The sequence below is a fragment of the Stomoxys calcitrans genome, chromosome 2, assembly GCF_963082655.1.
Source record: "Stomoxys calcitrans chromosome 2, idStoCalc2.1, whole genome shotgun sequence".
NCBI lineage: Eukaryota > Metazoa > Arthropoda > Insecta > Diptera > Muscidae > Stomoxys > Stomoxys calcitrans.
Genome location: NC_081553.1, coordinates 19,005,449 through 19,030,530, shown reverse-complemented (window position 1 = coordinate 19,030,530; position 25,082 = coordinate 19,005,449). Strand labels below are relative to the sequence as shown.

At 40.0% G+C, this 25,082-nt stretch overlaps 1 protein-coding gene across 6 annotated transcripts in view; it reads left to right on the top strand.

The window, feature by feature from the left end:
* Window positions 1-25,082, top strand: part of LOC106091387 (uncharacterized) — a 509,131-nt gene that overhangs the window by 381,991 nt on the left and 102,058 nt on the right. Inside the window, exon 1 of one of the 6 annotated variants that reach the window (XM_059363452.1) lies at window positions 974-1,234. The exons of the other annotated variants lie outside the window; for them this stretch is intronic. The gene's annotated coding sequence lies outside the window, so the exon portion shown is untranslated. Of the gene's footprint in view, window positions 1-973; window positions 1,235-25,082 lie in introns of those variants that run through there. 6 annotated transcript variants of the gene reach the window in all.

The window sequence follows — 25,082 nt, the reverse complement described above, 5'->3', positions numbered from 1 at the left end:
AATTACCAAGCAAAAACAAAATGAAAATTAAATAAAAGCAAATCAAAGTAAAAAACAAGAAAATCGACTCTTGTCAAGTTAGATGTCCTTCGGTAAAAGTGCATGGTGGCCCCATTGTCTGTGTGTAAGGTCGAAAAGGATAACGAACAAAATCAGACGTCAGCAACATCAGCATCCATCCTCATCAACATTTCCACTGGGACGTTTTGGAAAATTTTTGGCGGTTGAAATGTCTGTTGTGGCCGTCTAGCAACATCCAATCTTCCGGTAGTTGCATCCATCCTCTTCGTTGTGTTGATCCCCATGCAACTTTTGCCAGTGTCGTGTGCGGAATACGTCTCTCTGCTGTTAAGTCAGTTACCGTGTGATTGCAGGTGAAACGGCTGGCTTGTTTGCCCACTTGTGGCCTGGCCTCTGCTGCCATAGGCCAATTGTATGCGTCGTGTGTGAGTGTGTGTGTGTGTGTGTCTAAGTGGCACTTTTCTTGTTGTCCTGTGAGTGTGCCAAATATTAAGCGCCGTTTAGTTCTAAGGCTATTCACTGTATTTCGGGTCTCTCTATGTCTGTGAGTGAGGCATTTTACTTCATTTTACTTGTGCATGTGTTTGTTGAAGTTGAAGTTTTCGATTACTTGTTAGCAAATCCAGGGCTTTGGTAGTTTTTTGTGTTGGCCATTACCATTGCCGCCTATGTGTCCCTTTTACGCCTCCAAAAATGGCATGCGAATAAAAAGTGGTGCAATCTGTGATCGAAAAACGTCCACACTTCAGTCAACCCACTCATTCAACAAAACAGAGAGAAAAATAAAAGAAAAAACCACATAAAAACGCTAAAATACATAAATACAGAAAAACCGCGCTAAAATATCCACTTTAACGTGGTCGAAATTTGTGCTTTGTCGTTCGCTTGGCAATGCAAAAATAAAAAAAAAAAACCCCAAACCAAACATCAAAAAAATTGCGGAGCCGTGTTGGTGCCTTTAGTGTCCGACTGTGTGTGCCATTGTTTCGTACAGCCGTGTGTCGTCGCCTTGTCGTAATGTCCGTTTCCGTTTCCCATTTTTGACAGCTTGCAATGAAAGTGTTACACGCCGCCATTGGCTTTGGCTGTTAGTTGGAGCTCTTCTTGCTGCGGTCGGTTTTTTGTCGAACAACTACAATAACTACTACCACACTACTACCACTACAATCAACACTACAACTACAACAAATCCTCATAGAGACATTGACCTAAGGTAGGTAGGGTATGTGGGCTGCTCGCCTTAGTCGGTTGAGTAAACTTGCATCTATTTTTATGAATGAAAAGCTTTAATCTCACTTCAAAGTTTTCTACAATTTATTCATGCGTATCTGCATGTCTGTCTGTCTACGCACTACTTACACATGCAGCAGGCCTACAGTGTGCGCCATTTAATTAGGTTAACAATATCAAGCAGTTAAATTTTAAGCAAGTGGAGAGGTATTTAATTTTTTAACCACCACCGTGGCAAAGGGGGTATATTCATTTAGTCATTCCGTTTGCAACACATGGAAATATCAATTTCCGACCCTACAAAGTATATATTTTTCGGATCGTCGTAAAATTCCAAGACGATTTAACGATGTCCGTGTGTCTTTCCATCTATCCGTCTGTCCGTCCGTCTGTTGTAATCACTCTACAGGCTTCAAAAATTGAGATATTGAGCTGAAATTTGTCACAGATACGTCTTTTCAATGCACGCTTAAGTTCTTAATTAAGTTCTTGAACGGGCCAAATCGGACCATATTTGGACATAGCTGCTATATAGACCGATTTTTCGATAAATGATCTGATGTTCATAAAAACTTTATTTTTCATCCGATTTTGGTGAAATTTAAAACAGAGGGTTATTTTAAGCCTCCCGACATCTGATCTGAATATAAACTAGATCGGTTCATATTTAGATATAGCTGTCATATAGACCGATCTCCCGATAAAGGGTCTAAAGCCAATAAAAGCTTTATTTTTTAACCGATTTCGCTGAAATTTGAAACAATGAGTAGCTTTAGGCCACCCAACATCCGACCCAAATATGTTACAGATCGGACTATATTTAGATATACCTACCATATAGGCCGATCTCCCGATAAAGGGTCTGAAGCCCATAAAAGCTTTATTTTTTATCCGATTTCGCTGAAATTTGAAACAATTGGTAGCTTTAGGCCACCCAACATCCGACCCAAATATGTTACAGATCGGACTATATTTAGATATAGCTGCCATATAGACCGATCTCCCGATAAAGGGTCTGAAGCCCATAAAAGCTTTATTTTTTATGCGATTTCGCTGAAAATTGGAATAGTGCGCAGTTTTAAGCCCCTCAACATTCGACCGATATATGTTACGGATCGGACTATATTGAGATCTAGCTGCCATATAGACCGATCTCCCGGTAATGGGTCTGAAGGCCATAAAAGCTTCATTTTTAATAACCGATTTCGCTGAAATTTGCAACAGTGAGTTATTTTAAGCCTCCCGACATCTGGCCTAAATATGGTTCAGATCGGACTATATTTAGATATAGCTACCATATAGGCCGATCTCCCGATAAAGGGTCTGAAGCACATAAAAGCTTTATTTTTTATCCGATTTCGTTGAAATTTGAAACAAAGAGTAGCTTTAGGCCACCCAATATCCGATCCAAATATGTTACAGATCGGTCTATATTGAGATATAGCTGCCATATAGACCGATCTCCCGATAAAGGGTCTGAAGTTCATAAAAGCTTTATTTTTTAACCGATTTCGCTGAAATTTGATACAATGAGTAGCTTTAGGCCTACCAACATCCGACCCAAATATGTTACAGATCGGACTATATTTAGATATACCTACCATATAGGCCGATCTCCCGATAAAGGGTCTGAAGCCCATAAAAGCTTTATTTTTTATCCGATTTCGCTGAAATTTGAAACAGTTAGTAGCTTTAGGCCACCCAACATCCGACCCAAATATGTTACAGATCGGACTATATTTAGATATAGCTGCCATATAGACCGATCTCCCGATAAAGGGTCTGAAGCCCATAAAAGCTTTATTTTTTATCCGATTTCGCTGAAAATTGGAATAGTGCGCAGTTTTAAGCCCCTCAACATTCAACCGATATATGTTACGGATCGGACTATATTGAGATCTAGCTGCCATATAGACCGATCTCCCGATAAAGGGTCTGAAGCCCACAAAAGCTTTATTTTTCATCCGATTTCGTTGAAATTTGAAACAATGAGTAGCTTTAAGCCACTCAACCTAGGACCCAAATATGGTTTAGATCGGACTTTATTTAGATATAGCTGTCATATTGCCTGATCTGCCGATAAAGGGTCTGAAGCTCATAAAAGCTTTATTTATTACCCGATTTTGTTGAAATTTGAAATACAAAATTCAACAGTGACTTATATTTATTAGACCACTCCATGTCCGTGCCGAATTTGGGTGCATAATTTATCCAATTTTCGCCTGATTGTGGCGAAAAGGGCTTTACATATACACCCGAGGTGGGGGGTATCCAAAGTTCGGCCCGGCCGAACTTAATGCCTTTTTACTTGTTTTTTTTTTACATATACTTCTGCTTTGATTCTCACAACAACACAATTCCATTTGTCATTTTTATTTGCTTTCATTGCAATGCCTCATAATTGCAGGCTTTGCCTATCTTAACAATTGACAGTGTAAATACGTACTTTGCATTCATGTGTGTCTTAGTGGCAATTTTTGCTTTGGCTTTGGCTTTGCCAAGTGTAGAAACGTAGGTATGAATGAATGTAAGAATGAATGGAGGGGGAAATAAAAATCCCATGAATTGTTTAAATGATGATGGAAATAATGCCTCTTCAGATGTAGCTTGTGGGCCTAGCATTGCAAGATAGTGAGAGAATTTCCAGCTAAGCCTAACACACAATGGCAACATGGTGTAGAGCCGGCAACACTCACATCCAGAACAACAACGCCTCCACAGTCTAATAAACTATTCATGATAATTTAAACAACCACTTATGCCTACCGAGGAAAACAGACAAACTCAAGCTTCTATACACAGTCTAATGCCTTCCTTCATAAACTCATTCACACACACACACGTACATCCCCTTAAATACCGCACGATTTCGTTTACCAGCCCACTACAGCTAGTGAGTCGCGAGGGGGGGCGGGGGTAGCATTTAAGGTGTTCACCATGGTGTATGAGTATTTGTATTTTGCAAATCGCATTAGTTGTAATTAATACTGCATGATGTTGTTGCTGTTATTTTTGATGTACACCCCCCACCGTTTATTATAGCTGTTGCTGCTATTACTGTTGCTGTTGTTTTTGCACATTTGTTATTAGAGAATTTCAATAATTTATAAAATAATTTACGCATGCCATCCACGCTGGAGGAATTTGTAATGTCACGACAATTACGGTACGTTTTCAATGTTCTGCTGAAATTCGATGCTATGCCATGCTATGCTGGTTCGAACAAACGAGGAAACATTCCGGATTACCATCAATAGCAGCGGCAGCGGAAAAAAGAGGATTGTCTGACAAAAGGATTAAAAGGCAAATTACCATTTAACATAAAACGAAAGTAAATGTAAACACATGTAGTAATGCAAGGTATAAAATGGCGTACATTCGATGAATTTGGGTGAAATGTGCTAAACAAAAAGAAAATGGGACTAAATGAAGGGTGTAAATTAAGTAAAAGTTAGAAAATAAAGATGCAATAAAACTCAAATTAGGGACAGAGTTGCTTAAAGAGGCTTTACCCTGGAAATGAGTAGTTTAGTACTCATTGCCTTTGGAAAGAGTAGTTTGAGTACTCTTTGCTTTTGGAAAGGTTTTACCCAGGAAAGGGTAGTTTTGGTACCCTTTACCCCGGGAAAGGGTAGTTTTTCACCCACTGCCTTTGAAAAGAGTAGTTTTAGTACCCCCAACTTTTGGAAAGTGTAGTTTTAGTACCCTTTGCCTTTGGAAGGGGTAATTTTTAGTACCCTTTGCCTTTGAGAGGGGTAGTTTTAGTAACCTATGCCCTTGGAGAGGGTAGTTTTAGAAACCTTCCCCTTTGAAAAGGGAAGTTTAGTATTTTCACCTTTGGAAAGAGCAAAATGAGTACCCTTTGCCTATATAAGGGGTAGATTTAGTACCCTTTTCCCTACGAAAAAGTTATTTTTGCGCACTTTGCCTTTACACGGGAAAGTTTTAGCACCCCTTGTCTTTGGAAAGAGCAGTTATAATACCCTTTACCTTTGGAAAGTGCAGTTTTAGTACGCTTTTCCTTTGAAAGGAGTAGTTTTAGTACCATAAACGGTAGAAAACGGTGTTTTGAGCACCCTTTACAGTGGAAAAATGTAGTTTTTGTACCCTTTAGTGAGAAAAGATACACTGTTAGAAAAATGACGGTAATTTGCCAATACCGCCCGGTATTATATTGTACGCGTCATAGTCAAAGATTTTTAATACCATTTGGTATCAATTCAATACCAGACAAAGGAGGCTATTAAGACTTGACGGCGTCACATGAAAACCATTTCTGGGAATCAATGGATATGGAAACAATTGATGAGTACAAAGAATTGAGGTTGGTCACGGTGTAACATTACTTTTTGTAGTTATAAACACAAATAATTAAAAATAAGTTTGGCCGGGCCTAACTTTGGAAACCACCAACTCGGGTATATATGTAAAGCCCTTTACGTCACAATCCGATGAAAATTGGATAACTTATGCACGAAAATTTGGCACGTACACTGAGTGGCTTATAAATATAAGCCACTGTTGAGTTTTGTATTTCAAATTTCAACAAAATCGGGTAATAAATAAAACTTTTATGAGCTTCAGACTCTTAACCAGCATATCGGTCTATATGACAGCTATATCTAAATACAGTCCTATTTTTACCATATTTGGGTCGGATGGCGGATGGTCTAAAACTACTCACTGTTTTAAATTTCAGCGAAATCGGTTAAAAAATAAAGCTTTTATGGGCTTCAAACCCTATATCCGGAGATCGGTCTATAGGGCAGCTATATCTAAATATAGTCCGATCTACACCATATTTGGGTCAGATGTTGGTAGGCCTAAAACTACTCACAGTTTTAAATTTCAGCAAACTCGGTTGAATAATAAAGCTTTTATGGGCTTCAGACCTTTTATCGGGAGATCGGTCTATATGGTAGCTATATCTAAATATAGTCCGATCTGAACTATATTTGGGTCAGATGTTTGTAGGCCTAAAGCTACTCAGTGTTTTAAATTTCAGCAAAATCGGTTGAAAAAAAAAGCTTTTATGAGCTTCAGACACATTTTCGGGAGATCGGAAGCTATAGGGCAGCTATATCTAAATAAAGTCCGATCTAAACCATATTTGGGTCCTATGTTAGGGGACGTAAAACTGCTCAATATTTCGAACTCCTGCGAAATCGGTTAAAAAAATAAAGCTTTTATGGGCTTCAGACCCTTCAACGGCAGATCGGTCTATATGGCAGCTATATCTAAATAAAGCCCAATATGAACTATACTTAGGTCAGATATTGGGAGGCTTAAAATAACATACTGTTTCAAATTTCAGCAAAATCAGATGAAAATTGAAGCATTTATGGTCATTAGACCCTTTATCGGCAGATCGGTCTATATGGCAGCTATATCCAAATATGGTCCGATTTGGTCCGTTCAAGAACTTAACCAGCGTACATAAAGATGACGTATCTGTGCTACATTTCATGTTAATGTCTCAATTTTTTTAGGCTGTAGAGTGATTACAACAGACGTACGGACAGACACATGGACATCGTTAAATCGTCTTAGAATTGTACGTCGATCCGAAATATATGTACTTTGTAGGGTCGGAGATTGATATTTCGATGCGTTGCAACGGAATGACTAAATGGTGTGTTTAATGTTTTTTTGTGCCGATTAGGGGGTGGAAAATTCAGTAACTGTTTGGTACTAAAACCAATAACGGTCTGGTGCTAAAATCAGTAACAGATTGGTATTAAAACCAATACCAATTCGGTAATAAGGCTAGTACCAAACGGTACTAATCATCTTATGTTTCATCCATACCATCCGGTATTGTTTTTGTACCATACGGTGTTCATTTCCGTACCTTTGCCGTCACCGTTACCGGTACCATTTGTGCTCATTTCAGTACCGTATGGAATTGAAATCAGCACATTTGGTATCAACTATTCTGTAGGTGTAATTTAAGTACCCTTTACAGTGCGAGAAGGTAGTTTTAGTACCCTTTACAATCGAAAGGATAGTTGTAGTACCTTTTTCCTTTAAGAGGAGTAATTTTAGTAACCTGTTTCCTTGGAAATGGTAGCTTAAGTTCCCTTTTCAACTGCAAAGTGTAGTCTTAGTGCTCTTTTCCCTTGGAAAGGATGGTTAATGAAACCTTCTCCTTTGGAAAGGGTAGTTTCAGTACCCTTTTTCAACTGGAGAGGGTATTTTTACTACTCTTTTCCCTTGGAAACGTTAGTTATAATAACCTTCTCCCTTGGAAAGGGTAGTTATAGTAACCTTTTGGATAGAGTAGTTTTAGTTGGAGGCCACCGTTGCGCAGAGGTTAGCGTGTCCGCCTATGATGCTGAACGCCTGGGTTCGAATTCTGGCGAGACCATCTGAAAAAATTTTCGATGGTTTTCCCATCTTAATGCTGGCAACATTTGTGAAGGACTATGCTATGTAAAACTTCTCTCCAAAGAAGTGTCGCATTGCGGCACGCCGTTCGAACTCGGCTATAAAAAGGAGGCCCCTTATCATTGAGCTTAAATTTTTATCGGACTGCACTCATTGATATGTGAGAAGTTTGCCCCTGAAGTTTGCCCCTGTTCCTTAGTGAAATGTTGATGGGCAAAATTTGCAATTTTTATATCCTCCACCATAGGATGGGGGTATACTAATTTCGTCATTCTGTTTGTAACACCTCGAAATATGCGTCTAAGACCCCATAAAGTATACATATTCTTGATCGTCATGTCATTTTAAGTCGATCTAGCCATGTCAGTCCGTCCGTCCGTCTGTCTGTCAAAAGCACGCTAACTTTCGAAGAAGTAAAGGTAGCCGCTTGAAATTTTGCACAAATACTAATAGAAAGTAGGTCGTAGGTAGGTCGGTTGGTATTGTAAATGGGCCAAATCGGTCCATGTTTTGATATAGCTGCCATATATACCGATCTTGGGTCTTAACTTCTTGAGCCTCCAGAGGGCGCAATTCTAGTCCGATTTTATTGAAATTTTGCACGAAGTGTTTTGGTAGCACTTCCAACACCGATACCGATTTGCGCCATACTTAGCACAGTTATTGGAAGTCATAACAAAACACAGTTAAATCGGACGAGAATTGCGCCCTCTAGAGGCTCAAGAAGTTAAGACCCAAGATCGGTTTATATGGCAGCTATATCAAAACATGGACCGATTAAAACCATACTAAGCGTAGTTGTTGGAAGTGCTACCAAAACACTACATCCAAAATTTCAATAAAATCGGACGAGAATCGCGCCCTCTAGAGGCTCAAGAAATCAAGACCCAAGATCAGTTTATATGGCAGCTATATCAAAACATGGACCGATGTAAACCACACTTAGTGTAGTTGTTGAAAGTTATACCAAAACACTATGTGCAAAATTTCAATTAAAACGGATAAGAATTGCGCCTTCTAAAGGCTCAAGAAGTCAAGACCCAAGACCGGTTTATATGGCAGCTATATCAAAACATGAATTGATTTGGCCCTTTTACAATCCCAACCGACCTACACTAATAAGAAGTATTTGTGCAAAATTTCAAGCGGCTAGCAGGCTAACTCCTTCTAAAGTTAGCCTGCTTGTGACAGACGGACATTTGTCTTAGAGGCATATGTCCATCCGTCTGTCTGTTGAAATCACACTACAGTCAATACAAATGGAGATATTAAGCTGAAACTTTGCACAGATTCTTTTTTTTTTTGTCCATAAGCAGGTTAAGTTCGAAGATGGGCTATATCGGACTATATCTTGATATAGCCCCCATATAGACCGATCCGCCGATTTTGGGTATTAGGCCCATAAAAGCCACATTTATTATCCGATTTTACCAAAATTTGGGACAGTGAGTTGTGTTAGGACACCTTCGACATCCTTCTTCAATTTGGCCTAGATCGGTCCAGATTTGGATATAGCTGCCATAAAGACCGATCTCTCGATTTAAGATTTTGGGCCCATAAAAGAGGCATTTATTATCCGATTTTGCCAAAATTTAGGACAGTGAGTTTTGTTAAACCCTTCGACATCCTTCTCCAATTTGGCCCAGATCGGTCTACTTTTGGATATAGCTGCCATATAAACCGATCCGATCATATAAAATTTGGGACAGTGAGTTAGGTTAGGCCCTTCGACTTCCTTCATTAATTTGGCCTTGATCGGTCTAGATTTGGATATAGCTGCCATATAGACCGATCCGCCGATTTAGGGTTTTGGGCCCATAAAAGCCACGTTTATTATCCGATTTTGCTTAAATTAGGGACAGTGAGTTATGGTAAGCCCTTCGATATCCTTCTTCAATTTGGCCCAGATCGGTCTACTTTTGGATATGGCTGCCATATAAACCGATCTGCCGATTTAGGGTCTTAGGCCCATAAAAGCCACATTTATTATCCGATTTTGCTGAAATTTGGGACGGTTGGTTGTGTTAAGTCCTTTGACACATCTTTTCAATTTGGCCCAGATCGGTCCAGATTTGGATAGAGCTGCCATATAGACCGATCTCTCTATTTAAGGTTGTGGGGCCATAAAAGACGCATTTATTGTCTGATTTCGCCAAAATTTGGGACAGGTAGTTGTGTTAAGCCCTTCGACATTTTTCTGTAACTTGGCCTAAATCGGTCCAGATTTGAATATAGCTGCCATATAGACCTATCCGCCGATTTAGGTTCTTAGGCCCATAAAAGCCACATTCATTATCCGATTTTGCTGAAATTTGAGACGGTGAGTTGTGTTAGGCCGTTAGACATCTTTCGTCAATTTGGCCTAGATCGGTCCAGATTTGGATATAGCTTCCATGTAGACCGATCTCTCGATTTAAGGTTTTGGGCCCATAAAAGGCGCATTTATTGTCCGATTTCGCCGAAATTTGGAACTGGGAGTTGTGTTAGGCCCTTCGACATCCTTCGTCAATTTGGCCCAGATCGGTCCAGATTTGAATATAGCTGCCATATAGACCGATATCTCGATTTAAAGTCTTGGCTCCATAAAAAGCGCATTTATAATCCGATTTCACTGTAATTGGACACAGAGACTTCTGTAAGGCTTTTCGACATCCCTGTGGTATATTGATCAGATCTGTTTATTTTTATTGGGTTGCCCAAAAAGTAATTGCGGATTTTTTTAAAAGAAAGTAAATGCATTTTTAATAAAACTTAGAATGAACTTTAATCAAATATCCTTTTTTTACACTTTTTTTCTAAAGCAAGCTAAAAGTAACAGCTGATAACTGACAGAAGAAAGAATGCAGAGTCACAAGCTGTGAAAAAATTTGTCAACGCCGACTATATGAAAATTCCGCAATTACTTTTTGGGCACGCAATAGATGTAGCTACAAAGAGGCCAATAATTTGTTCCACACAATTGAACAATGACTTGTACTTATTAGTATATGGTCCAAATACTAACATTTTTCGATATAGCTGATGGGGCATAAGGTACGCATTTTTCATCGGATTATAACGAAAGGTGGTTTAGATAGATATCCGAGTTGGTGGGCATCCAAAGTTCAGCCCGGCCAAACTAAATGCATTTTTACATGTTTTGTCTGTTAGGGCGATGATCATTTAATTTTAATTTTTATACCCACCACCATAGGATAGGGGGTATATTCATTTAGTCATTCCCTTTGCAAAACATTGAAACATCTATGTCCGACCCTATAAAGTGTATATATTTCGGATCGTCGTAAAATTCTAAGACGATTTAACGATGTCTGTATGTCTGTCCGTCCATCTGTTGTACTCACTTTACAGCCTTCACAAATTGAGATATTGAGCTGAAATTTGGCACAGATACGTCGTTTTGATGCACGCTGGTTAAGTTCTTGAACGGGTGACATCGGACCATTTTTGGATATAGCTGTTATATAGACCGATCTGCCGATAAAGAGTCTAATGCCCATAAATGCTTTATTTTTTATCCGATTACACTGAAATTTAAAACAGTGAATACCTTAAGGCTTCCCGACATCTGACCCAAATATGGTACAGATCGGATTATATTTAGGGCTAAAACCTATTTATAGGAATCAGATTAGCTAATTTTTTCGAGAACAATGAAGTTTTTGAAATTCTGGTTGAATGAGTGTGGGTGCTTAGCCCACCGACGATAGGCTTATCTACACTTGCGCCACCATGACATATGAGTACTCTACCAGTATTATTATAATGATGGTGCGATTCAACAACATTTTGTTCATTTTAAGGTGTTTGAGTTCGCCAACAGCCGGTGGTGTTTTTCCCACCAAAGAACGCAATCACAATATTAGCCTGGAACTCCATCATGAATAACTTTCTTTTGAAATAATTTCAGAAGCAATTGCTATTGATAGCTTGTAAGCAATATAATGAGCTCCCACTAACTAATATCATGTAGTTGTTCATTTTTGCTCGACAGGTATAAATTTTTGCTATTCTGGTTGAGTGAGTGGGGGTGCTTAGCCCACCGACGATAGGCCTATCTACACTTGCGCCACCATAACATATAAGTACTCTGCTAGTTTTAATATAATGATGGTACGATTCACGAACATTTTGTTCATTTTGAAGTGTTTGAGATCTCCAACAGGCGGTGTTGTTTTTCCCGCCACAGAATGCAAACACACTATTAGCCTGGAACTCCATTATGAATAACTTTGTTTTGCAATAAATTGAGAAGCAATTTTGGCTTGTAGAATATATAATGGGTTCCCACTAAATCTAATATGATGTAGCTGTTCATTTTTGCTCGACAGATATATTAGTGTGAACTTGATTACACTTTGTGTCAGCTACCCTTCATTCTCAAAAACAATAAGTGCTAAGAGTCACCACCCTGGCTTATGCTCACCACTATAGTTGTTATCTGCAAATATCATACAAGGGGATTGACCCTTAGTTTGCTTTGTGTAAACAAAAAGCAGGGGAGTGCATTACAATACCCCTAATGAAGCCCTTGGGCAAGTGTCATTGCTTTCATTAAGCAAAAAAAGGGGTAGAGATTCTTGCATTAAGCCATTAATGGTATGCAATGGCCATTTACTTTTACATGAATTATTAAAAAAAAAAAACAAAACATATATTCATTTCATAAAATGTCCCTCGCTGCAATACAGTCATCCTTCCCCTCCCATGGTACAGCTACACTGTTAATCTGCAATGCAATCCAGCTCATAGGCACCTCCATTAGGGTGAAAAACCTGATGCAGAATACTTTTGTTGCTGCCAACAGTTACAGTTGAACATTATCATTCTCCCCCTCTCCAGCTCACTGTTTAAATTCCATTGTCCTCCTCCTACTCCTCCTTTTGGGTGTAATGAAAACCTGAAACCTGAAAATTATAATTAACTCGGTTATTATTGTTAATTAATTTTAAATCCACACTAACTGTCCCAAACTGCTATTCAGCCTCTGGTTGACTCTGTTCTGCTCCACCACCATGGTAATTAATTTTAAAAAAGAAATTAATAAAAAAAAAAGTTTCGTAACAAAAACAATTGTCACATAATTTTCTGTCTAGACATGCAAAATTTAGTATTTCCAATTAACTCTCTCTTTTGGCAGTGCAATTTCCCAGAATATGCGTCTCAATGTAATGTGGTAAATGTGTATCGGTGTGAATGTGTAGGTGTATGACTGTGTATAGGCGACCAGAATTGTTGTTTTAGCATTATAATGCAATCCATTGTAAACAGTGGGTTATGCTTAACAAAGAATTCAAAAGTCAATTTAGTTTTGAAGTTCTTTTGCCAGCAAACTCTACGCCAAAGAAGTTTCAGGAGCCATGAGCCAGTGGCTACTGAGAAAAGGAGAAACTAATAAAAAGGCTTCCGTTGGCGGGTAATTGAATAATTTCAATTTACAAGATTGTAGTGAGCAATAGCAGCCAACAAGAGATATTCACGTAAACAAGGAAAAGCGCGTTCAGTTCGGCCCGGCCGAATCTTATATACCCTTTACCATGGATCGCATGGTGAGCTTTGAATAACTTTTTCAAATATAAGAGATCTATATCAAGTTAAAGGCCGATATGGATCCTGTCATGGCTGTTGGAAAAATACCACCTCCAAAAGTTAAGACAAGTCGGGTAATAGTTGCATGCTCTTGAGGCTCATAAATGCGCCTTTTATTGCCCCAAAACCTAAAACCGAGAGATCGGTCTATATGGCAGCTATATCCAAATCTGGACCGTTCTGTGCCATATTGCAGAATTATTCCAAAGGGCTTAACTTAATTTTCTGTCCAAAATTTCAACGACTCCGGACAATAAATGGGCCTTTTATGGGCCCAAAACCCTAAATCGTGAGTTCGGTCTATATGACAGCTTTATCCAAATCTGGACCGATCTGCGCCAAATTGACGAAAAATTTCGAAGGGACTAAGCAAACTCACTGTCCCAAATTTCAGCAAAATAGGAGAATAAATGTGGCTTTTTTGGGCCTAAGATTCTAAATCGTAGGATCGGTCTTTATGGCAGCTATATCCAAATGTGGACCGATCTGGACCAAATTGACGAAAAATGTTTAAGGATTGACACAACTCACTGCCTCAAATTTCGGAAAAATCGGATGATAAATGTGGCTTTTATGGGCCTAAGACCCTAAATCGGAGGATCGGTCTATATGGCAGCTATATCCAAATCTGGACCGATCTGAGCCAAAGTGACGAAGGATGTCGAAGGTCCTAACACAACTCACTGTCTTAAATTTCAGCAAAATCGGATAATGAATGTGGCTTTTATGGGCCTAAGACCCTAAATCGGCCGATCGGTCTATATGGGGGCTATATCAAGATATAGTCCGATATAGCCGATCTTCGAACTTAACATGCTGTGCAAAATTTTAGCTCAACATCTCTATTTTTAAAGACTGTAGCGTGATTTAAACAGAAAGACCGACGGACATGTCTAGATCGTCTTAGATTTTTTACGCTGATCAAGAATATATATGCTTTATAGGGTCGGAAATGGATACTTCGATGTATAGCAAACGGAATGACAAAATTAATATACGCCCATCCTTCGGTAGTGGGTATAAAAATATTAATTTTCTTTTTACATTAAATATATTTTAGAAAGTAAAGCATAAAAAATATGAATTTCGTATTCATGAGTTCAAAACTCTGCGTCACCAAAATTATTAAAATTTGTTTTTAAGGGTAATAACAGAGTGACAGACGATAACCCGAGAGTGGCAGTAAAACGAACGAGGCAAAGTAGCGCGAGCCAAACAAAAAAAAAAAAAAAACAACAAGTAAAAGTGTGATAAATTCAGGCGGGCCGGATCTCGGGAACCCACCACCATAGATTCTGCTAAAATATGGGAGCTATATCTGGTTATAGCCGAATTGAAACTTACTTGGCGTAGTTGTTGAGAGTAATAACAGAACACTATATGCAAAATTTCTGGCAAATCGGAAAAAATCGCAGCTTGTAAGGACTCAAGAAGTCAATTCGGGAGATCGGTTATTTGGGAGCTGTATCAGGTTATTGTGCAATTTGTACCGTACTGGTCAATTTTGACACCCGGGATATGAACCTACAGCAGCACTTTTGTGAAAGCCTTTGTTCTCCTCTACAAATATGTAGAACATATTGTAACGCTCAGGTCAACAGATAAAATGTTGCCGACTTATTTCCAATTTTTTTTGCCGTTTGGTCCACTATTCGACGGAACTCAAGAAGACACCGGAATGTTGGAATAATGAGGTTGATCGAAGGCCTATCATTATATAATGTATGGTAGAGTAAGCCTTGAGGCAAGGGTGGTATTTATGCCCCAGCCCGGCAAGGCAAGTTATGCGACACCAAAGGGCTCCTTAAAACTAGGGAACGTATTGTGGATACCACGATAAAGAGTGCAACCAGTGAACTGTTCAAATACAAACTATGTGAAGGGAAGGTCGGTGAAGACTGCCCTGCGCGAGGTTGTGCATAACCTAGAAGAATACTTCGATGCCAAGATATAAGCATTGGCGGTGTGTATGACATTGAGGGGTCTGTACACAATATGCGGATCGACACACTGATCCAATCCCTAGACCAGTACCGGTTAGACTGGGTCCTTAGAGACTGGATAAACCATTTGCTAAGGAACAGGTGAATAAATTGTGTCTCCCATAATATAAATATAAGAGAGAAAGTGGCACAAGGTATGTCACAGGGGAGCATTTTGTCGCCGCTTCTATAGGTGAGTGATTGAAAAAATGTTCAATTAGAAAAATTATTCAAAAATTTTTTAAATTTCCAATTAATACTTTAATTGATCCTAATTGAAATTTTCAATAAATTTTTTAATTCATTAAATCAAAAAAAGTTCGGCTTGGCCGAATCTTATATACCCTCCACCATGGATCGCATTTGTCGAGTTCTATGCGCGGTATCTCTTTTTAGACCAACATAGAATATTGAATAAGAACTGTTATGCTATTGGAGCTATATCAAGTTATAGTCCGATTCGGACCATAAATGAATGCCGAACATTGTAGAAGTCATTGTGTAATATTTCAGTTCATTCAAATAAATATTGCGCCTTGTAGGGGCTCAAAAGCAAAATCGGGAGATCGGTTTATATGGGAACTGTATCGAGCTATTGATCGATTCAGAACATATGTTGAAGGTCATGAGAGAAGCCGTTGTAGAAAATTTCTGCCAAATCAGATGAGAATTGCGCCTCTAGAGGGCGCAATTCGCTCAAGAAGTCAAGATCCAATATCGGCTAATATGGCAGCTATATCAGTTTATTGACCGATTTGGCACAATCATTGGAAGTCATAACAGAACACCACATGCTAAACTTCAGCCAAATCGGCCACAAACTGCAGCTTGTAGGGGCTCAAGAAGTCAAATCGCAAGATCGGTTTATATGGGAGCGCTATCAAGTTATAGACCGATTTGAACCGTACTTAACACAGATATTGAATGTCATAACAGAGCACTACATGGAAAACTTCATCCACATTGGACTCAAATTGCGGCTTGTAAGGGTTCAAGAAATCAAATCGGGAGATAGGTTTATATGGGAGCTATATCAGGTTATAGACCGATTTAAACCGTACTTGGCACAGTTGTTGAAAGTCATAACAGAACTTCGCTGGCAAAATTTCAGCCAAATCGGACAAAAATTACGGCTTCCAGGGGCTCAAGAAGTCAAATCGGGAGATCGGTATATATGGGAGCTATATCTAAATCTGAAGCGATATGGCCAATATGGCAATTTCCAACGACCTACATCAATATTAAGTATCTGTGCAAAATTTAAAGCTGCTAGCTTTACGCTTTTAACCACTATCATGAACACTACGGACAGAAGTCTATAGTATTCACGATAGCGCGTCAGAGCGTCGAGACGATCAAAAATGTATATTCCTCATGGTTCTTAGACGCATTTTTCGAGGTATTACAAACGATGACTAGATTAGTATACCCTCATCCTATGGTGGTGGGTATAAAAATGTTCGAGATATTTGTTTCTTTGAATGTGTCTTGTTATGATACCGAGAGCTATATTGACTTCCTGCTTACTTCCTTTCAGTAGTAGCCTGGTCTTCTCACAATCTGGATCTCCCCATTGGATTTTCGTGGTCCTACAGACAGTTTCGCTTTTCCCATAGTACTACATGCGCGTTCGACGAACACACCCTTAACTTGGACTGCATCGACCCGAAAGGCCAAGATTATTGATGGCAGTGCTCTGGAATTCACTGCCAAGTCATCTGCTCTTTAATTCCCCTTTACTCCGCTGTGGCCCAGTACCCAAACGATGCGGATCGTGGAATCCTTAGAGAAGGAGTTGATCTCCTTCTCATACTCTAAGACTGTTCGTGACCTTACCGTCTTGGTTGTTATTGCCCTGGTGGCAGATTTACTGTCCGAAAATATGTTCACACTCGACATCCTCCACACCACGAAGACCCCGTTATGTCACACATGCAGTGATCCCACATATCTCTGCTTGCAGGACCGTATTATGGTCAGGCAGTTGAAAACAGATCTTAGTCCCTGAGTTCGCCATGAAGACCCCCAGGCCCACTCTATCTCTAGCTTTGTTCCATCTGTGTATCATGATCTCCCAGATGACAATACCAGAGTTCCGTCAATCCAAGACTGTGCCTCTTGCAGCAGTGTCTCGCACTCGACCTCAAGTTTAATCTCAGGTATCCGGTCGGATACCTCTTCCATTCCTTCCATGTTTTCTATCGTCGTCTCGTTTATACAGCGTTGGTATAACGTGCTCCCATTCTCTACCCATGATCTTCCAGATTGCAATAACAGAGTTCCGTTGATCCAAGACTGTGCCTCTTGCATCAGTGTCTCGCACTCGACCTCAAGTTTAATCTCAGGTATCCTATCGGATACCACTTCCATTCCTTCCATGTTTTCTATCGTCGTCTCGTTTATACCGCGTTGGTATAACGAGCTCGTATTCTCTATCCATTCTCCCATTGCCTTAATCTGTATATCTATAACTCGTTTTTTTAGAATAGTCTTCAGCGCCCTAGGGGCCGTGGTTCTCATCACTCTGCCCATGCCAAGACAACATCTTCTCTAAACCTGTTGCATTATCCTAACGCTGCACTTGTTCTGCATCGCAGTCCACCAAACTACTGAGTCGTAAGTAAGTATTGGTCTAATCACTACTACTACAGAGCCTCGGATTCAGCCCCGCTTCGAGCCTACGGCCCGTCTACATAGTGCCCAACATTTGTGTGTCTACTCGGTGCGCTCCTAAAGGTGACACTTCCAATTCAGTTTCCTGTCCTAGATCACTCCTAAGTATTTGGGAGTAGATTACGAACACGAACTTGTGTCCAAGTATATGAGTGCCGCTCTACCCTTCTTAAACCACCTCAAATAGATTTATTGGCTCATTATGATAGAGAATTTTGAGTAGAATACGAATCGAAAGGATATGGCGCACAACAATCCAATGTTGTACAAATACTTCCTCTTGGTGTCATATGGCGTAGTTGTTAAAAATTAGAACAGAACACTTTATGCAAAATTTCAGCCAAATCGGAAAATAATTGCGCCCTCTGGCGGCTCAAGAAGTCAAGATCCGAAATCGGTTTACATAGTAGCTATCTCAGGTTATGAACCGATTTAGACCACACTTGGCACAGTTACTGATGGTCAAATCAAAACACTTCAAGCTAAATTTCAGAAGAATCGGATGATATGAGCGCCCTCTAGAGGCTCAAGAATTCACGATCTGAGATCGGTTTATGTGGGAGCTATAACAGGTTATGAACCATACTTGGCAAAGTTGTTGGAAGTCAAAATAAAACACTAAGTGAAAAATTACAGCCAAATCGGATAATAATTGGGCCCTCTAGCGGCTCAAGAAGTCAATATCCGAAATCGGTATACATGGTAGCTATCTCAGGTTATGATCCGATTTAGACCATACATGGCACAGTTGTTTTTGGGAAAATCAAAACACTTCAAGCAAAATTTCAGCAGAATCGGATGATATATGCGCCCTCTAGAGGATCAAGAATTCACGATCTGAGATCGGTTTATGTGGAAGCTATATCAGGTTATGAACCATACCTTTCAAAGTTGTTGGAAGCAAAATATAACACTTGGTGCAAAATTTCAGCCAAATCGGATAATAATTGCGCCCTCTAGCGGCTCAAGAAGTCCAGATCCGCTATCGGTTTATGTGGCAGCTATACCAAAACATGAACCGATTTGGCCCATTTACAATCCTAACTGACCAGCGCTAATATGAAGTATTTATACAAAATTTCAAGCACCTAGATTTACGCCTTCGAAGGTTAGCGTGCTTTCGACAGACAGACAGTCGGGCGGACAGACGGAAGGAAAAAAACCTTAAAAAAAAAATTTTGCCCATGATCATTCCACTAAGGAACAGGGGCAAACTTCTCACATATCAATGAGTGCAGTCCGATTAAAGTTTAAGCTCAATGATAAGGGGCCTCCTTTTTATAGCCGAGTCTGAACGGCGTACCGCAGAGCGATACCTCTTTGGAGAGAAGTTTTACATGACGTAGTACCTCACCAATGTTGCCAACATTGGGAGGGAAAAACCACTGCTGAAAATTTTTTTTCTGATGGAGACCATCAGAAAACCCATCAGGATTCCAACCCAGTCATAGGCGGACATGTTAACCTCTGCACTACAGTGGCCTACAAGTCATAATTTGTTGAGTAGCCCCATAATGAATACAACTATCACAACTCATTATAAGGCAAAACAAAAAACAGATCAAAGCGAGAAGTTTCTCTAAAAAGCATGAAGCAAATCAGGCGCTACCTTTGATAGAGATTTCGAGTTTGGCTTGAGGCGTGTTGTCATACCAATGTCTGACTGTAAATGAATGAATGAATGGCTACACCAAACCACATAGACAACATACAGCAACAACAGAGTAACAAATGCACATGCTGCAGTTATCATGGTATCATGGCGAAAAGGCCGCAAGATGTCGACAGCAAGCGTGTGTTTAGCTGATGATGCCATGCAAATTCGTGGAGCATAACAGCAGCACTGGCAGCATTAAAATGAAACAACAACAAACGCTAAGGATTTCATTAAGCAAAACAAAGACATTCACATCTTTGCCGAGGAGGACAACAGCAAAAGGATTGCCTAGGCCCAACATTATTTTACCCTTGCCAGTTTTTGATTCCAAAGTGCCACGTGCGTGTTTGTTTGCAAGTATTGGTGTGTGGTTGCACCAAGCCGCCAAGTGCAATGCAATTGCCAAAGGATAAGGCTGGGAGTGAATTTGAAATGCAACTGGCAAAAGTTGCTGGCTCCTACAAATGCTGGTGTCCTTTAAAAATCATCCACCACCACCACGCTAGACGTCTACAACGCCAACACCATTGAAATGTAAACCAAGGATTATGAATGTATATGAGAGTCTATGAGGGAGTGGGGGACTATTTGTGTGCTCGCAATGCATTGCACAAATACTGGCAGTTGCATATGCATCTAAGAGGGGTGTAGAACGGCAAGGCGTCCATCCCATTAGCGCCACCTTGCCTTGGGGCCAAACAACGCTCGTTGTTTAGTTATAATCAGTCTGTCTGTCCAGTCGTCTGAGTACTTCACCGTCTGGCCTAGGGAAGATGTTGTTGTCGCTGCCTCTGCTTCTGCCCCGGTTCCTGCATATGCCCCCGCTGCCACATTTGCCTTTGTGACGTTTTAGCCAAGGGCATCAGATTACGCATTTGTAGTAAGCTCGCAGCTAGCCAACAGCTGCTGTTACAACTAGACTTTGTCAATGGTGCCTCATTCTAACTCCACAGTGTTCGTCATTCAAAAAACGAGTGAAATTAAAGTTTCAAAAAAAAAAATCAAGTAAAAGCTTGCTAAGTTCGGCCGTGCCGAATCTTATATACCCTCCACCATGGATCGCCATCTTTTCTTAGGCAAACAAAGGATAAAAGAAAAGTTTTGCTATGCTATTAGAGCGATATCAAGATATGGTCCGGTTCTGACCACAACTAAATAATATGTCGGAAACCTATGTAAAATGTCTATCAATTCAAATAAGAATTACGCCCTTTGGGGGCTCAAGAAATAAAATAGAGAGATCGATTTATATAGGAGCTGTATCAGGCTATAGGCCGATTCAGACCATAATAAACACGCATATTGATGGTCATGAGAGGATCAGTCATACAAAATTTCATGCAAATCGGATAATAAATGCTACCTCTAGAGGCTCAAGAAGTCTGGATCCCAAATCGGTTTATATGGCAGCTATATGAGGTTATGGACCGATATAAACCATGTGTGGCACAGATATTGGAAGTCATAACAAAACAGCTCATTCAAAATTGCAGCTAAATCGGTTAATAATTACGTCCTCTGGAGGCTCAAGAAGTCAAGATCCTAGATCGGTTTATATGACAGCTATATCAGGTTTTGAACCAAATTGAACCATACTTGGTACAGTTGGTGGATATCATAACAAAATACTACGTGCCAAAATTCATTCAAATCAGTTAAGAATTGCGCCCTCTAGAGGCTCAAGAAGTCAAGATTCATGATCGGTTTATATGGCAGCTATATCAGGTTATGGACCGATATAAACCATGTATGGCACAGATATTGGAAGTCATAACACCTCATGCAAAATTTCAGCTAAATCGGTTAATAATTACGCCCTCTAGAGGCTCAAGAATTCAAAATTCAAGTTCGATTTATATGGTAGCTATATCAGGTTATTGATCGATTTGGACCATACTTCGCACAGTTGTTGGAAGTTATAGCGAAACACTTTATGCAAAATTTCGGCTGTATCATGCTATAGACCGATTTTGACCGCATTTGACACGTATGTTGGAGGTAATGGGAGAAGCCGTTGTTCAAAATTTCAGCCAAATTTGGCCCTCTAGAGGCCCAAGAAATCAATATCCCAGATCGGTTTATATGACAGCTATGTCAGGTTATGGACCGATTTGAACCATATTTAGTACAGTTGTTGGAAGTCATACCGAAACACGTTATGCCAAATTTCAGGCAAATCGTAGAAGAATTGCGCACTGTAGAGGCTCAAGAAATCAAGATCCAAGATCGGTTTATATGGCACCTACCTACCTACACTGATATGAAGTAGTTGTGCAAAATTTCAAGCGGCTAGTTTTGCTCCTTAGAAAGTTAGCGTGCTTTCGACAGATAGACAGACGGACGGACGTACGGACATGGCTAGATCGACTTGAAATGAGTTGTCGATCAAGAATATTGTATATATTCTATATGGGGTCTTAGACGAATACTTCGAGGAGTTACGAACAGAATGACGAAATTAGTATACCCCCATCTTATGGTGGAGGGAATAAAAAAAATTAACCCTATCGCTTGCGCTCTCTGGGCAAGAATTGGATGTGAACATCAATTTGCTGTCCAGGTTAACACCTAAATGATTTGCTTTCAGTTAATAAAACATTCTCTTCTCCCAAGGAGTACGTTATATCCACTACCGAGAAACACTTTTGGAAAAATTTGTATTGTCGTACGTATGGTTTCGAAAAGTATCCGATATCTGGTACTATATAGTACCCGGTACTTGTTATAAAGTACCCAGTACTTGTTATAAAGTACCCAGTACTTGTTATAAAGTACCCAGTACTTGTTATTAAGTACCCAGTACTAGTTATAAAGTACCCAGTACTTGTTATAAAGTACCCAGTACTTGTTATAAAATACCCGGTACTTTATATAAAGTACCCGGAACTCGTGTTTGTAAGGTACCCGGAATTCGTTAAAAATTAGCCGGTACTTGATATGAAGTACCCGACACTCTTTATAACATCACCGGTACTTGTTATAAAGTATCTGGAACTTGTTAAAAAGTATCCGCTACTCATTTTATAGTATCTGGTTTGTAATAACCGGTACCCGTATCTACCGGCATCCATATCTCTGCACTTTATGACAACCTCCTGATTGTGGGTCTTAATTTCGACTTGACCACCAAGGCATTGTTCAATCTTATCGTTGAACTTCTCGGCAATGTTCTGAAATGGAATTTTTAAGCTCCAGAAGATCACCCTTTTGGTTCCTTCGTACCTTGTTGACCTCGAACCTGATTTTCTTGGTGAAGTCGGTCCCCTCCTTGGATGAAGTCCCCTCCTTGGAAGGTATATCCATTGTGTATGGTTTATGTTTTCGGGGTCTAACTTTCCTTTTCTTCTCGACGGTTTTCCAACCTCCTTTGTCTTTGTGGGGTTCGCTGGTTGATTGTTGCTCCATTGGGGGCTCTGCTGAGGACACCACTCCCCTGACCTTGTCTGATTTATGCCTTTTTGAGGACAGAGTTGTGTTTGGGTGGGTCGCATCATCAAGGTTTCGTTTAGGCTCCCGTTTTGATGGCCAAACTTTGGCGATATCTGTGTGGCTTTTTTCAATTTGTTCCACGTTTTTTCCAGAGCATTTCTCATACCCATGGTCACGGACCTTGTTGTAGGTTAAACTGATTATCCTCATTTATTGCTTGATTGCGTGGTGCACGTTGTTTCTGCACTTTAAGTAATCCATCAGTTCGGCGATTTGGTTTCCCAATGCTGCAAATGCATAATTTTCTTCGTTGTCTTTATGTCCGGGGGTCTTGTTGCTGCTTATTTTCCCAAACTTGTAGCATTAGCTGTTATCCCAGCCATACCTGAATCCGGGGTAACATTGCAGTCATTGAATGAGGTCAACGGGTAGCCAGCTTGCGCACTACGCTCTGCCGCCAGTACAGGGGTTATTAGTCCCTGCACCGTTACAAAATTTTCCTCTTAAGACTTTTCCATTTCCTTTTTTTTTGTGATCCCAGCCGTTGCATTTTTCGCCTAGCCGCCAGGATCTTTGATATAGGCGCTACTTCAGACTCTGACTTCAGGAAGCCGCCCAAACAAAATCCAGGAGCGTCTGACTCAAAAGACGCTCTTGAATTTTGGTTCCAATGAATGTGGGTGCAACTTCTATTCATGTTGTAGGACCCCTTCTAGCGACCCTGCTGCTCTTGGTCGGGGCCGCTTATTCTTTGTAACTAACCTTCATATCTGAAGGCCGTTCAGCCATTCTCCACCTGTTGACCCCGGAAGTAGAATGTAGGGCTGAGCTCTATCCGTTATAAACTACCTGACAGTTATAAACTATCAGATAGTTATAAACTACTCGGTAGTTATAAACTACTTGGTACATAAACTACTTGGTAGTTATAAACTACCCGGTAGTTATAAATACCAGGTAGTTATAAACTACCAGGTATTTTTAAACAACCCGGTAGTTGTAAACTACCCAGTAGTTGTAAACTACCCGGCAGTGGTAAACTACCCGGTAGTTATGAACTACCCGGTAGTTATGAACTACCAGGTATTTTCAAACAACCAGGTAGTTATAAACTACCTGGTAGTTGTAAACTACCTGGTAGTTGTAAACTACCTGGTAGTTGTAAACTACCCGGTAGTTGTAAACTACCCGGTAGTTGTAAACTACCCGGCAGTTATAAACTAACCGTTAGTTATAAACTACCCTGTAGTTATGAACTACCCGGTAGTTATGAACTACCCGGTAGTTATGAACTACCCGGTAGTTATAAACTACCCGGTAGTGGTAACCAACCAGCTGGTTAAAAACTACCCGATAGTTATAAACTACCCGGAAGTTATAAACTACCCGGAAGTTATAAACTACCTGGTAGTTATAAATTTATGAATAGCATCCCTGATTCTATGACATGGAATCAGTTACTTAAACAGTGCCAAGTACTTATATAATACCGGGTACTTAGGTAGTACCACGTTTTTCTATAATACCAGGTACTTCTATGGTAGTGGGTGCTTCTATAGTATTAGGTACTTCTTTAGTACCAGGTATTTCTATAGTACCAGGTACTTCTATGGTACCAGGTACTTCTATGGTACCAGGTACTTCTATGGTACCAGGTACTTCTATGGTACCAGGTACTTCTATGGTACCAGGTACTTCTATGGTACCAGGTACTTCTATGGTACAAGGTACTTCTATCGTACCAGGTACTTCTATCGCACCAGGTACTTCTATCGTACCAGGTACTTCTATCGTACCAGGTACTTCTATCGTACCAGATACTTCTATCGTACCAGGTACTTCTATCGTACCAGGTACTTCTATCGTACCAGATACTTCTATCGTGCCAGGTACTCCTACCGTACCAAGTACTTCTATCGTACCAGATACTCCCATCGTACCAGGTACTTCTATAGAACCAGGTACTTCTGTAGAACCAGCTACTTATATATTACAAGGTATTTTTATAGTAACAGGTAGAGTACCAGATAATTATATACAACCAGGTTATTAGAAAGTTCCAGGCACTTAAAAAGTAACAGGTACTTATTACGTACCAGGTACTTATTGAGTAC